Source organism: Bombus huntii, chromosome 12 (assembly GCF_024542735.1).
Source record: "Bombus huntii isolate Logan2020A chromosome 12, iyBomHunt1.1, whole genome shotgun sequence".
In the NCBI taxonomy this organism is placed as follows: domain Eukaryota; kingdom Metazoa; phylum Arthropoda; class Insecta; order Hymenoptera; family Apidae; genus Bombus; species Bombus huntii.
Window position 1 is genome coordinate 6,076,941 of NC_066249.1, and position 16,800 is coordinate 6,093,740.

The 16,800-nt window shown below is 40.0% G+C and overlaps 1 protein-coding gene across 5 annotated transcripts in view; it reads left to right on the plus strand.

The window, feature by feature from the left end:
- Positions 1 to 16,800, plus strand: part of LOC126871786 (uncharacterized) — a 585,120-nt gene that overhangs the window by 85,841 nt on the left and 482,479 nt on the right. For all 5 annotated transcript variants that reach the window (XM_050630990.1, XM_050630993.1, XM_050630991.1 and 2 more), the window contains exon 3: positions 2,502 to 2,556. The gene's annotated coding sequence lies outside the window, so the exon portion shown is untranslated. The remainder of the gene's footprint in view (positions 1 to 2,501; positions 2,557 to 16,800) is intronic.

The window sequence follows — 16,800 nt, forward strand, 5'->3', positions numbered from 1 at the left end:
CAATAATCGGCGAACGATCGCTCTCGTCGAATAAAAGTATTTTTTACGCGGCGCAGAATCGCTCGAATGGGTAATTCGATAGCAATCGATGGACGGTCGTTTTTCTTGCCCTCCTGTCCTTCTTTTTCTTCTTTTTCGGTTTTTAGTTCGATTTGTCGTTCGCTCCTATCGATAACGAATGTGTTAACGACGATCCGTTTCGGGGGATGATTCCGCGAGACAGGTTTTCGCCTAACTGTTTAATCTTCGTCCTGTTTCCGCGTATCGTGAAAGATGGCTGCAGTTTTCGTGAAACATATTTCACAGGCTGGGCGATAGTAGATTTGTGTTGATTCGAAGCTTAGATAGAAGCGGATTGAGAATTTAAATAGACAATTTGATTGCACGACGAAAGAGAGGAAACAGAAGCTTACGTATAGCGGCTATAAAACATGTTTCCACATACTCTTCATTTTCTATCGAAACGTCGTTTTTATCATGTTTCGTGCTTCATCATATTCGTAGTATTAAAATTTTGTAGCCGTATGAAAGCGTTGTTAAATGATATGAAATTTGTTATACTTGAACCTAACCGATTAATATGCAAATGTTATAATAATATACAATGGTATGCAAATATTTTTTGTAGCCATTGCATATCGACTGCGTTTAATTTAATCTGAGAATCGAGAACGCAATTTACCATTCGATAATACGTTTCAACGATAAGCAATTATTAATGGTGAAATTTCATTCTCTCCATATATGCATCTCCTTTTTCACTCTAGCAACTTTGAAAGTTGTTTTGCTTTAGTTTGTCTTGAATTATGTACATATGTATTCCAGGAAAACATATCTTGCTTTTCATTAAAATAGGTTAATGTAATTCAACTTGAGATCCAAGAACTCCACAGCCGGGAACCTTGACGAAGATAAATAGCACTTGAATGAGTCATAAGTTCTTATCCAGTTTACGAAGAAGCTCTATTTATTCTATAAAAACTCAGGCTTTAAATTTTAGCTTCCGACGGAAAATGTATAGTAGAGGCGACGCTATAAATCAATATCACCTACATAGTACGCGAATAACGCTATTTTTAACCTTTCTACTGCCATCGAATCTGTCTCTTTCCTCAAACTGATACAATCTTTTCATTTCGAATTTTACCGAAATCAAATTTCTCCACATCGTTCGTTTACGTTCGTGTTTTAGTAGAATACACGCGTTTTAGCAGATTTCGTGCTTTTTAATTTTTTTTAATTCCATCGAATCTCTTATTTTCTCCACTCGGTACATTTTTTTCCAGAACAGTTCTTCGCGGAAACAAGAATAAGTCAAAATGTCCAAGATAAATCCTTCGCTTGTCGAAGTTGCTTTCGTTCACCGATATTACGAAGCACATTTTTTCACAAATCCCCTACTCTTATCATCTTCTCTAGCATCATCAAACCCTTTATTCCTTCGATTCATTATCTTCGAGAAGAAAGCTTGACAAAAACAGGATGAGGATGGAAAAAGAAAAATCTCCGGGACAACAATTCCACCGATTGTTCTGCGGAATTGTCGTCGTCGCGTCGGTCAAACGATCAGCGAGATTTTTCGCGACTAGTTTCATCGTCGTGTTCCCTCCTTCTTTGGCAAAAGTGCGTCCGAACTTTTGCACGATGACTCGCTGTTCGTTCAGCGGATTCGTGCGACCGTCTTCGCGACATTCTGGCACGAGTATCTCCGAATGTCTTTCGACCTGTCACTTAGCGTCCCAAAGAAATAACATTTCCTCCTCCAGCATCAGCGCGACATTGTCGTCGTCGTCGTCGGCGTCGTCGTCATGTTGCTCGTTGTCCGCCTCATTCTCGTTGGACACTCCAGTTTTCCCCTCTTTCTGCAGGACATCGCGGTGAGCGGATCCTTGTCCTTCCGTATTTTTGTTTCTCGCCAAGCATTCTTGTCCGACGAGGATCCACCCTTGCTAAGCGTCGCGTCACTGTCAGCTTGAATAATACATGTAAGCGACATAGAACGTTCAGCTTGACGTCCTGTACCACGTTGTTTGTCCTGTACGAAACTGCTCACGCGTCTGTATAGCTCGTTCGTGAAACTATTTTTATCATGGAGATTGTTTTTACCGATTTTTTTAACAGCCACGAGGACGTAGTTTAATTATCAAATGCATGATTAATGTAAATCATTTGTAGACCTTCGCGTAACGAGCGTTACCGTGTGAACGTAACATACACGTGAAAGCTTTCCATTCTGTCCGTGTATTTTTGAACCATTCTACGTAATCTCGTAGGTGCATAACGAATTCCAAGATGTTTGTTGATTTAAACAAACTTAGTTTACAGTTCGCGCACACATTGTATATTTCTGTTCAGTGTAAAACCTTTTCACCGAGTACTCGTGTCGTGGCAGTGATCGAAGCCTAAAGCAACCCTGGCGCGGATTTCCTGTGTCGTCCCGGTAGTCAACAACTCGGTTAATGTTTCATCTCTCTGTAACCGTGTACCTCTGTGTGTTTCAGGGATTGCCTTCGACGTGAATTGGATGTACTGACGTCATCTGGAGTTCGCTACACGGTGAGTACACCTATGCAACGATGTGACCCGAACCCAGTCAACGATAATTCGTCCGGGAGTGTGCGAGGCGCTTTGAATTTTCAACCGAACCGAGTCGATTCGAGTGTTTACCTCGTTGCGCGCGCGTTTGCACGATTTCCAAAAGCGATTACAAGGCGAGCGTCGAGTGATTTCTAGATTTTTAAGAAACGTTCATTAGTTAACGCTTTTCGCCCTTCTTACAAATTTTGAAAAATCGAGAATTACAAAATACGTTTAATCGATTTGCATAGGAAACGCTGGAACTCGACTCGGTCCACGATCAGACGCAAATTGGCTTACAAGTTAAAACGTTTCAACCTTTCGAACGATACTGTGTGTTACTGTATTGAAATTAGTTGTTGCTAACGAAGCTGGATGCAGAGAACAAAACGAAACTTTAGTAATGGCAAAAGTATTAACTTTACCTTCGTACAGAATTAATTCTCCGATCGTGTCATTCGCCTCGCTCGACTTTTCCACGCGACAACCACCATACGCGAATTCTACTTCAACCCGTTCCCCAAACCGAAACCTCAAGATACACGAAAAAAGCCCGCTCGAACGAAGAACATCCAGTGGCGGTAGGTAAAACATACCTTAACGCTGTTAGTCGAGCCATGAATAAATTTAGCGCAGCGACCGAGATTACGAGGCCGGTCAAGTAATAATGCGCGCGAGAAGAGGCGCGCCCTTAGCCCCGTAGACGTTATCGAGCAAAACCATCCCCTTTCGCCCTCAAACTAGTTTCGTACGCGCGTGTACAGTACTGTACAACCGTGCCGCGTTTCTATAACGCGTGTACACACGCACAACCGTGGTTTCACATACTCCACTCTCACGAAAGCTCGTAGAATCCACGCGAACGACAAATGGGGAGCGTAGAACACACACACATAGACAGAGAGAGAGAGCGAGAGAGAGAGAGAAGGAAAGAGAGAGAGAGTGAGAGAGAGAGAGAGAGAGAGAGAGAGAGAGTGGTCCAGCGGGGGTGAACAGGGGTTGGGAAGCGCTCGAAAACATTTACAGCGAATCGGATTAACGCGGGTATTTAATCCCGCCCGCGGCTTTCTCGTCGGCAAAATGAAAAGCGGGACGGCTAAAAAGGCGTATTAAAAAATAAGGCCGACGGAGGGTGAAAGGGGGGTGGCTCGCGGACGAGTGGAGGCGGTGAAACATGGCGGTGCTCGCGGACACTGTGAAAAGGGGCGGAATGGGCGAAGAAGCAAGATACAGGGTGCGCGCGGGCCTTCGATGAAATCTCATCTCTTTAATGGGAGAAACTTTTCCAACGAGCGAAGTCATCTCCCTCGAGCTTTCTCATCGAGTATCGGATTTCTGGCTGATCGCGCGCCGCCGCTGCCAACGACGCAGACACCCTTGAATCCGCCGCGTCGGGAGGGATGCTTCTCTTCTCTTCTTTCTTTCTTTCTTTCTTTCTTTCTTTCTTCCTTTTCCCGACGAACGAAAGTTAACGGCTGAAACGAAGAGCTGGTGAAAGGAGAGAGACACAGATGGGCCTGGTCCGTGTCCGTGTTTTTTAATCATCCTGAAAAGGAGCTCGAACGTGTCGCGTCTTACGTTTGAATCGGCCAGATGCTCGAATGGAAAGGGTGAGCGCGAACTTGTTCATGGTTATCTGTCGCAAGGGTGTCGCAGCTATTCGTACAACGCTCTCGTATCTTGGATGTTCTGCACGAGGCGTGTGTGCATGGTTTCTCTCGTTCTTTTGGGCTTGTAGGCGGATGATTTGCGACGATAGACATGGGAAAAGGGTAGTAGAGAGAGAGAGGAAGTTGTTGAAGAAGTTGGAAAATTTCAACGTAGTGGAACTGTGATCCAAACGGAAGGTACAGCGTTCTTGCTAAATTCGTCCTTTCTTTTGTCCGAGATTCATTGTAAATGAACGTTTTGTATCGAAATTTTCTATGGCGTTTTTTTTCATTTTTGTTTTCCTATGCAGATTTTTCTATCGTCTGCAATTTGTTCACCATCTTCGTTTGATTTTAGAATTAATTCTTAAAAGTCGCAAATCAAATCGAAATAGTATCGTCGATATTATTGATAATACTAATATGTGGCGATAATGTACGATGTGTGAGGATCTTCACTGTTAATTATCAAAAAATAGAAAACAAGTACTTGAATTTCCTTTTTGTTCTTGGCGATGTACAAATTTTTGAACTGTTTGAAATATCGGTACTAGAGAGAATCCAATTATTGAATAAGAGTTCCGACTCTTTGTATTGAAATTTACAAATATATAATCTGCGAGAAAGCAGCACCGAGGAAGTATAAGGAAACTCGTACAGTTTTTCAGTAGTCCGTGAAAATGATGTCTTCCTTTTTTTCGAGATCAATACTAGGATCAGTTTCCGGGTCTTTTGAAACAGTTTACTCTGGTTTAAAAACGAACGGCGAATAAACTTGGAAAAGAAAGGCCTCGGTGAAAAGTGGTACAAGAACGATGGAACATTTTGAAACAGAAGACGTGTTGCGTTATGGCGATTCTTTTCACGAGCAAATAGTAAATGCAGATTCCTGACGGTACACGCAACAGAAGGATTAATGAATGTTGAACAGCGAAAACTTAATAAGCGACTAAAACTTTGTGTCTTGTATGGAAATACGGGCATTTAAAGCATCGCTTTTAACGTAAAGAATTTAATTTCAAAAATGTTTATACCGTATGCTTGGATTTTATTCTAAGATAAAACGCGCAATGATAGAGGGCACTGTAATTTTCTGATATGCCGGAAACAGAATGTAAAATTTTACTGGGAATTATTTTATGAACCCTTGAATATTCTTTTCAGTAATAATTTTAGACTTTTCGAAGAAACTTTTATGTATTTAATTCATTAAAGATAGGGGAAGTGAATTAATACGTAGAAGGGACAGGCAAGAAAAATATTAAATGAATTCTTGGAACTCCCTTCGGTAACCACGGTATTAAAAAACAGAATTGAAATCTCAGTTATTAGCTTAGTTACTTTCAACGCATGGTATATTTTTTTAAAAGATTAAATCGCAGTGAAGAATTCTATGAAAAATGTATTCGCGTTAATTATCGTGTGCACCATCTTGAATTTCTAAATCTCTATCATTTATCCCCTTTAAGAGACTGGCCGAAGAATTTCAAACGACGAAGACACAAAATGCTCGTAGTTAAATGCTTTCGAATTTATCGAGGTAATCGCGAAGCGACCTGAAATCTTCCGTTTGCATCTTTGCAGTTGGTTGCAGCACGTGAGCACGATAACCCGAAGAGCGAGGCAACTTGTTCGGGGAACGCGTTTGTGGCGCGGAATCTCACGTACGTTCACACGAACGCGGCACGCTCGCAGTTGCTGCGCCTGTTTCGTTGGAAATTGCCATCGGAAAGTCGTAATTAGTTTAATCAGTTTCATATTGCTCTCTTCCTATGGATATTGCGTCCCAGCATCTTACGTCACGTCACATTTTCCTCTTTGCTGGCAAACAGATCTCTTTCAATGGGAAAATATTTTGGAAATTTTCTAGAAACGTTAAAATTTGGGTAGTTTCGATATTACGACCGGGCTTAACGAATCTGATTCACAACTCTAGGTTTGTGAAAAGGAAAACTCTTTACTTTGACGGTAAATATATTTCAAATTGCGTCGAGTTCCACTGTATTTATATCTTATTCTTCAATTCTGTGATCATCGCTTTAAAGTTATTGACGTTTTATCAACGTTGTCTACGTTTAGTCGAGTATTTTATTTTTTATTGTTTACTTTAATGCTTCAATTTTTACATTTTTATTCCTATTAATAATAGAAATTAATTCTGTTCAATTCACTTGGGAATGAATATATTAATAAATACATTTTATTAGTAGATAAATGAAAGTAATATAAAAATACAGGAAACTCGACAAATGTCGAATTATTTTTTAATCATACGCGAAGAATAGAAAATACCAGGAGTTTTCAATCTGCGGCTGTTTAGGAATAAAATAATAATGAGTAACGAAGAAAGTGTGAGTAATATATATGTTTGGACTAAACGAATGGCAGTAACAATGTCGGAAGATAATATACTTTATCTCTGGTGTGTTGTTTGATAAAAGAGCATTCAGAAGCGAGAGGAGAAAGCGGTGGAAATAAATCGACGAGGGATAATGTCCCGAAACGTTCGTGTCAATCTCAAATGCCGTCAGTCCCTTCTCAAGATTCGTCTTCGCGGATTCGAGTGCAGTAACAAATACCTTTGCTCGTTACTTGTCATTCATAAGGTTTTATGTGGAGATAGCTGAACGTGCCTCTGTTCTATTCGTTTTCGTATAAGTCGAACTGACATTCCAATTCTACCCATCTTCCGCGTTTTCTCGCATCTCCGTACGAAAGTATCGAAAGAAATATTTCTGTCCAGTCAAAGGATAAACATCATTCGTCTTCGAATTGATAAAAATTCGTAGAAACATTTACGACACGGCGCTTTAGTTAATCTACGTTTTCATATCTTTTCTCTTTGCTGTAACGAAGAAACGTCTTTATAGCTGGTATATGTTTGAAATATCAAACGTAAATTTACTTCTTATTAATAATTTCGAAATAATTTCTCATTTGTACTTGTGCCGGATTTTCTAATAATCTTGATAATAAATTAAAATTAATGCTACAGATATCGATAGTAATCTTCTTTCGGTTTCGGTAGATTTTTGACAAAAATGTTTCCCAAAGTTAAAACGACTATTTCACCAAATTCTGGAATGGACATATAGAATGGAACATATAGTTACTCTAAACTGTAAGATGGCAATGTAAGTAATTTAGGATAAATAATTTAGGAAATGTTCTTGGAAACACAAGATTAGGTAAATTTTATCGAACAGTTGGCCTTTAAAAAGAATCAGATTATCGATTAGAATAAATGTTATTTTGTTTTGGATTATTAATTATTTCCTTCTATAAATTGAAGGGTGTAACGATATGTTTTATCATCATTATTATTTATCATTATTGTTCTATTCTTGCCACTTTTTTCTACTATTTATTCTCTCAGCGTAGATATTGGAAATACTGTTTCCTACCTCATTTGCCAAGAATAAAAATGGGCAAAAAACGGGAAAGTGATATTTCAATAGAATTGGCTTCGATCAGCTTCGAACTCCTCCAGCCCTCCAGCACGTTTTATGGAATCCGCTATTCAGCTAACACTAACAATATTCTTTCATAAGACATACTAATAGAAACAGTCTACTGAAAAATTAAGTCAGCGAAGTATCAAGAGATATGTCAACGTTTAAAAGCAATCTAATTCACCGTTTATCGATACTATATCGTAAATTGATTTTATAAAGATGACAAAAATTACATTTATAGAGATCACAACTATGTATTACACCCTTCCATCCAAAAAAAAAAAGCAAAAGAAAAAGAAAGAACACTAAGACGTACTAAGTTAAATTTCTGTCTTTAAATTGCACTTCGATATAACTCAAGTATCTTCTTCGAACATCTTTCCAGAAACCTTAATAAAACAAAATATTTCGACCATAAAAACAAGGAATAAATAAATTCTCCTCGCGCAGCCCAACTTTCTAAAAGCAGATAAAAATCGTATAGTGAAGGAACAAACGACTACCGAAATACCAAAATACTAAAGGAAATCTACTCAATAATTCAACGTAAAAATTCAGAATACCATTCAGCGCAACACGTGCCACCCGTATCCACGTCAGCCCGAGACAACCATTTCTGGATCACTTACCATTCCTGAGACGTGTATCGTACACGTTGAACGGACCACCCATTTCCGTTCCTCGTCAGTTCACCATCACCGTGATAGCGACTGGTTCGTAGCTGAAAATCGGCTCTCGAATCTCCTACTTGCTTCACGAATCATACCTCGTCGGCTACTTCGCGGAAGGCATTCGCAATTCCTTCGGCCTTTCCCCTCCAGTTTCTTCGCTTCTGTAATCGGTCGTTCGTATCTCGCGGCACTGACGTAGAGAGAACGTAGTGCGGGTTCTACGTGTTATCGTGGAGAGCGAACCGCGTGATCGCGGCCAGGCCGATTTCGTGGCGTGAACGATGTACGATCGAGTCGGCTGGGTGAAAAATGAACAGGTTTCTCGAGGCGGGTAGAGGCTTAGCCACGCGAGCCGAGCGTACGTTACGTGACCTCAGCGAGACTTCATAAATCCGGCATCAATATCGAGCAGGCAGCCCGTGGCCGGCATCGCCCTTTTCTCTCACGTTTTCCTCGCACGCCACGCTCCGCGCGTCAAATTTATTGCGATTGTCGTCCGCTCCCGTTCTACGATTAATAGAATCTATCGAACGTACAGCGCTCGGCACCCTTTCTACGATACTTTCACGCGAAATCTTCCCGCCGCTGTTTACACCCTGCAGCTTAATTGTATTCTTCTGTCGTTGAAAGTGGTCTCTCGAGTACGAAAGAAATATGGTAGAATCGTTGTTAATATTTGCGTAGTTTCTCACTTGTGCTTTTTCGTAATCGTAATGTTTGACCGTTTTTAACATTAATTAATTAGGGAAATTCTACGAAAACGCGAGAAAATATATCGTATTTGATTCAAGACGTTTTCATTGGATGACTATTGTTGTTATTTGACAATCCGAAGGAAAAGAGGTCAGCGTCATCGATCAAACACTTAGGTATTGCATGTTTTAAGAAACATTGCCGCACATCGGTTGATAATCGCGGATTATGATTAATGTCTGTATACGTTCTCACAAACCGCTCCACCAATTGTCACTTTTTATAACAGACATATAAAAGATCAGTCTTAGACGTAGATAAGTTACCTAGTTCTTATGAAACACGCTACTCTACGGAGCAGATAATCTGTTCGTTTCTTGTCAAAGGACACTCGCGTTCCTTCTCCATGGACACCTTAATCGCACGATGCAAAAAGTTAAAACGGTAAACGTGAAAAGCAAATAGAGAGGAAGGGAGAAAGAGAAATAGAGAAGAAGAGAAGGTGAGCAAATAAGAGGTTTGCCGCGTTGTTTCACGAATGCATATTTCATCGAATCGACGCAACCCTTGACTTTTGTCGGCAGCTGCCGTCATCTCGAGAGATCCTGCAGAAGATTTCTTTTGGAATCGAACGAGCCACCGCCGGTCTACATCTTGATTAAAGCGATTGTTTCGACGAAGAGCACTTTCGTAGGCGCTGCTCCTTCTTCTCTTTTCATTTTCCTCTCCTTTTTTCTCGTTCGAGCACGATTTCTAGGTCCTCTTCTCCCTCCAGAAACGTCCAAGCGTGATATCTACTTAATTACCGAAGCTTTTGTAAGCGAAACGAAGCAAGTGCTCGACAAAGAGCGTCGGAAAAAAAGGACGATTGTATATATGTATAAAAAAAGAGGCAAAGAAAGAGAGAGAGAGAGAGAGAGAGAGAGAGAGAAGAAAGGAAACGAGAGACACTGCGTTGATACCAATGCTGGAAAAGGCTCGAGGAAATGTCCGTTGGTAAGAGGCATTTACATGTAAATGGCCCCATGGTTACGAAAGTCTCGTCGAGTGGGACGAGGAGAGCGAAGTTAACGAGGCTCGATCGTCAGGAGGAAAAAGAAAACGGCTGCCAGACGGAAAAAACGGCTGCACCATAGAGAAAGAGAAGGGGGATATCGTTCCGTTCCGTTTCGTTTCGGTTCGGACTTTCGTCTGTCGTTAACATCCCCATCCTCCTGAGTTTCTACCACTTCCACCGTTCTTGCTCGCTTCGCGCCTCCAACTATCTCGATTTCTTATCCTACCTCGGCTAATACCCAGATATACTGGATAAATCGAAGCTTCGTGGATGAGCTACTATTGTCCTCTCTATGAATGTGCTTTTGTGATAAATATGTGGATACAATGGTTGATTTTTATCGCGATGAGATTAATTTAGGAATTGTTGCGATTAACAGCCTACGAATTTTGATGCGTTCGTAGGAAATTTTTAAGAATTTGCATGGAATGCACGTAATACGAAAAAGTAGGTAAAATATTCAGCGTACTATAGAATTTTCTTCGCTACTTATCGTTAGTAGGTAAAACGATTTTCTACGGAGGTTCTACTTTTTTAATTATATTCTCAAACATAGGAATTTGCATACAAATCCGCAGTATAGGAATCACTGTTTGAAATTCAGGATAATTCGAAAACTTAAGCTGCATGACATTCTCGGTATATTTAGAAATCTAGTATTTTGTACGCTTTCGCGAATGAAAGATATTTAATAATTAATATAAATATATGAATTAATATAGATTTCCGTAGAGATCTTTAGCTAATCGAATACAACCGCTTCGAGTAACTTTCGGTCAGATTCTCACGCTTAACTGCACGACGCTTCGAACTGCTGTGACAAATTACAAATTCCTGAGATTAAACTTACAGTATTATAATTATATAATTGTATAAAAAATATAATCATTATATCGAATATAATTGAAACCGATAGAAATAGAGTGCGAAGTCTAGGACCGCTTTTAGAGCGAGTCGCAGGTTGAAAATCGAAAATGGAGGGTTGGCCAGTTGTCACGAGGGTTCGCGTGTATGCGCATTAGGTACACGCAAGTGCCAAGCCAGACTGGTCCGGCAAATAGTTGGAAGCCTTACGGTCGTATATCATCGGGACAGGATTTATGCAACGTGGAGATTCGCGTGTAGGTACGAGTGTGTTGGCTTAAGCGAAGGTAACGGGCCGCGCGTACAACTATAAGTCACGAACAGTTTTCAGTGCACACGCGCGAACAACATTCTCTTCGACGTGTCCACGCGGAAGTATACGTGTTCCTTGACGCACAATTTAGTCGAGATTAGTTCGTCATTGTATACCTTGTACGTAACGTTATTACTAAATCGCAGATTTTCAAGCAAATTCGTACTTTAACGAACCTAGTCAAACGAATGAAATTTAAATAGGAATTTGTTTAATCCACTGATTGTTATAACAATTATTATGCTTTGGATATTTCGTGCACTGTTTGCAATTTTAAATTTACTATAAGTATAAAGATCTGCGTTCGTCATTTGACACCAAAGGGTTAAATTACTGTGACGAGTCAGACTCGTGATATGAGACCAAGGGATTAAATTACCATGACGAGTCAGACTCGTCATTCGATGCCAAGGGGTTAAATTCTTTCAAAAGGAAAATGGAGGTATCGTATCGTTTCGTGTAATTTTGCGTCCCAGTGCAACGGATACATTATCATTTACGAGCGCTCGGTTGTTGCAGGCGTTTGTCGCGATTGCAATTACCATTGAACTTGTTACTGGCTACAGAGGAATCGATCAGTGTTGAAAATTGCATTAATTCGATGATGCTGAAGTTAAACTTGTGGCAGCCCGATCGATTCGTTTTTGTAGCAACTTTTACGTTTCGTGCATAGGGGAAGGTAAATGGTTTAAACGAAGAATTATAGCGATATAAAAATAATTGATACTTTTATAGAATTGGTGACAAGTTGATCGTCTATTGCATTTTTCCCTATAACGAAGAATAGACATCGCTTTTCATCCAGTAGATGTTCGCTTCTGCCATTTCTCTTAGACCAATAATCTACAAAATGATCTACTTTTTCCAATATTCTTGATCCAATATTATCAGCGTACGTACAATAACTAAACCGTGAATATTTGTACATTCGTGACAAATATAAATTTGTAAATATCTACAAATATGAAAAAGTATATTAAATATCAAATATAAAATACACGTTAGATAATAATTAGAAAGTAAGATATACTTTTATTCGTCTTTTTTATCAGTGTCTACAAAAACACGAATTGACATAAACATTTCACAGTACGCTAATAAACATGTAATCGTTCCTTTCTTATTTTTTAAATTGCCATATTAAATATTTGTAAATGTGAAAAATTCAATTTATTTGCTTAGAAAAATCCACTCTCCTCGAGGAAAAATTTCAACCTGTAAGATCAGCCGAATGCTGCATCAGTTCGTAAGCTGTCGGTTATAAACCCGAGATACGATGAACACGCTTCAGAAGCACCTGACTGACGTCAATCTGTAATTGCATTTCTCGTGACGTGTGGATACATTTTGGTCGAATTGCGTCGGATTATCTGTTCTCAATGTGCGATAGCTTCCGTGTTCTAACTGGCGCTACGTGGACAAGGGATTCTAGATCGTGGTATTAGACGAGCTTTTCGTAGAGCTTTGTCTTTAATTAGATATCGTCTTTCAATTTCAATAATGACTGCTCTATCCTGTGAACATTTTAACAAACGTATAATGTTTTGTGAGACAAGTACAGCTATCAGAAATCTATCGGACTGGTCGATACAAATAACACGTAATTATAAAGATATGTCATCTTATTCTCGTTACAGATTTATAAACGTAGAAAAGAAATTAGAATCGGTCTGCTATTATACGATACCGAAAAAAGAAAAAAAAGCAGTATCGACAGAAATACTATCTATACGAAAACTAAGCCATCGATCAATGATTCAACTTGAATCCGCTCTACCACTTGAAACATACCAGCTCACAGTTTCATCAATCATAATACATCTCGAACGATCGTCACAATTCCAACATATCAAAATCGCCGAATATCCAACGTTTCCATAAAACAAAAGGAAAAAAAAACGAAAAGAATTCCTGGCCAATTTCCCGAAATAGCCGAATTTTTCGCTTAACTAATCGTAGAGTCATGCTCGATGCGTTAATTTACAGTTCGTTTCAAAGGATCGTCACAAATTTATATTTCCAGAAAACGAAAGGCAAAGGGGAAAGAATTTTTGAACAATTCGTCAAACTATGCGCGTTTTTCGCTTAACTAGCGACGAGCGTGCAACGCGATAAAATAGAACGGCGGAGATGGGTAACACGGCCGCGGGAGAGCGATAGACCGATAGAGCCGTAGACATTGAATCGGCCCCGTGTAGCCAATCATTGGAGGATCCTCCCATTCCCTGTTTAATCGTCTCAGCAACCTGGGTTCCGGCGGCCCGATAATGAATACGCCCCGTAGCGCAGTTAGCTGCATCTGCAACCGACCACCGAGACACTCTTGGCCAGCGCGAAAATTCTCGAAACTTTGATACTCCGTGGCCGTGGTTAAATTTCAACTTTACTTTTGCTGTTGGAGAATAAACGAGATTGAAGAAAAATTATTGAAGGAAGAAGAGAATCGTAGAAAAATTTGACGACAATACCAAGTTGTTAGCATGGTGGTGCGGTTGATGGAATATTGGCATTGGTTTCGGTTCTATTGTTCGTGGCTGCACGCTTCGAATGTTTGAAGTTATGCGTCGAAGATTGTTTCAAGCTGTTTAGTATTAATTTTCCTTTGTTTCGGAGTTCTTACGGAAGGATTTAACATTAATTTAACTCGATTAATTTTGGAAGGAAAATCATGGTATATGTAACTTTTGTTTTTATGTGAAAAAGATAGATCTTTATGTTTGTGATCTAAACTACATTTTTAGGTAATAAATAAAATATGAAAATCTTACAAGCATCGTATCTTCGGTGAATATTTATTCATTGCACACAAAGATATCTTTATGATATAGGACAGGCAGCAATACGGTGTTACTATATAATTTTAGTTTTGCCCACGAGAAATTCGTTTTCGTGCGATTCGCGAGAATCGATCTTAGAAAATGTTTCTGTCAGGCACAAGCCGCCGTATAAACCTCCAGCCGTTGATCGGTAAATTCATCTCCAGTTCCTTTCATTGAAACACAGAAAGTGTTCCACACGAGGGAAATGGATTTCTTGTTCGGTCGTGTGTCGCCATGGGAACTGGAACGTGTTTTACAGACTTTTATTTTGATCTCGATGGAGACCGTATGTAAGCTATGTAATTTTCGTGGCAGACGATGAACATAATTTCTGAAACCTCCGAAATACAGACTTTTGCAAACTTTCTTATTTCCTAAAAAGATAGGTAATCCCAATAAAAAATTGTTCATTAGAAATTTCTCTTGTACCATTTGCGTTATACCTTTTGCGTATTAAATTTGCATATTATGTGTATATTTTTTACATTTGCATATCACATCTGCAAGCTGGTATTCCGTCGTTCTAAGAGCAAAAATGAAAGAAAAATTACGCTCTTGATTTGTTTATATGTTTCTTTATATATAATTCTACTATCTACGTTTTTGAAAATTATAAAACTGGACAATTGTACAATTATAAAACTGGAAACTGTATCGGTTAAACTGTACGTGCTCAGCTACTCTATTAGCCGAATACACCGATCGCGTGAATATCTTCCTGTATTTTACTTCTGGCCATGTATCTCAACGCTTATCAAAGCTTTCGAGAGTTCTAAATTTCGGATCATGTTCAAAGCGATTCGAATTTGCCGCCACATAAAATACAGTACAGGTTCGAAGCGATTCGAAGTGTTTCAGATCTCATCGTCAGACACATCTCCGTGCAAGGTAGAGAGAAGAACTCTAACGATATCTTTCGATTATACTCCGATCATAATTCTCGACGACGATAACCTTCACCTTTTTCAGACATTTCTAGACATTGGTCGTATATCGATTGCAGCAACGAGGTAGAACGCATCTGTACACAGGGTCGTTCGAGTTTGGCATGATTTAACTGCGGAACAAAGTGACGATTTCGCAGGTGGTTTGAGTCGTTTGTAAGCGTCGCGCGTGTCTAATGGTCCCTGTACGTGTAATTACGTTGACAGCCCACGGCAGCGACGAATTGTACGACCGATGTGTGGCGTACGGTGTGCGTCGTCCTAGGGATAGGAACGCTCGCTTCGATCGGTGTCCTGTTTGCCTACTCGATGACGCATTGCCACGAGATCCTCTGACCTTTCCGATTCCAGCTCACGCGTTCCGCTCGACGATCTTCCAAGAGAAATTGCAATGTCAAACTACGTGTACCAAACAGGTTTAGTTTAGGATAGGAGTTTAAAGACTTACCTATATACATAGATCCCTTAAGGTGAAGATATCCAGGGTCTTGCAGTCTTCCTTACGAACGAGTTAACTATGTTACAAAAGGCCTGTCTGTAGCAGAATTAGTTGGTATCAGTCGAGTGTTAGCTATTAGTTAATATCGGAGAAAAATCGAAGCGATAGGTGTAAAAAGTTTATTTATCGCAATTTGTAATATAATTTTTTTCACAAGAATCGATAGCGTCTGTTTTATATATAAACGTACACGTGTATCCTGAAAACACACGTGTGTGGCATAGTTAGAATAATCTCGTAGAACTTTTTTCCTATAAATTGGAGGGAACGTAAGGATCACACAGGGGGGTAAACACTCGTGTCTAGTTGCCGGTTCGGTGGTATGTTCCGTATGTATGTAACTATACATTGACCAGCTCTAGAATTCCACAGGGACGGAGGTCGCATCTGCGAATACGCACGTACAAGCACTTATGCGTGTTTGTACGTAAATGAAGCTATAAGCGACGATAACGTTAAATTCACCGACGCTTCTGCAACATCTGAAACACGGGAAATATCGGCTTGATTAATGGCGCATTCGTAAATGCTTCGAACGTGTTCCGCCCGAGTTTCGATTCTAAAAGTCACGCGCCGTTATGCGTGTATTTTGATGCTTGCGCAGGAAATGTCAAACACGCTGGAAATATTAAAATAGCCTGGAAACGCGGTAAAATATGTTTGCGGTAAAGTATGTGATTAAAGTTACAAATGTAGCCTCGTTTTTGGGTTATTAACGCTTATACAAATTTATTACCGAAGCATGCAAATTTTATATCCTTTTACCATTTTCCTTTTTTTCCTTTCTTTCTTTTTTTGGCGACATTTAAAATTCGTCTCAAAATTGGACGTCGCCACCGTTGTATTGTCACCAGAAAAATATGTCCACAGCTGAGGGTTAACAGCTAAAAGCATTCTCTACCTAAGCCCCATTTTTTTCGCAGAAAGTATGAATTTGCAGAAATACGCACAGTCTACTGGCAATAAAAATCTACTGGCAAATATTCGAATCGAAAGCAACCCCTTAACAATCTGTGGACGCGTGGCCGTCGAGTCGAACGAGGCTTCGATTACGCGAGACAGCCAGGGTGCCGTTCAATTTCGGTGACGTTACGTCAGTCGACATTCCGCACGGTTTGCTGACTCGCGAACGGCCGCGCGCTCACCCGCGCGTGCATTTCCGTGTAAACGGTACACGCTCGAAAGTATCGTCTCTCTCTCCGTGAGTTTCGAGTTGTTTCCACGCGCGCACGGTGAAATCAAGCCTCAGCCAGCCCCCT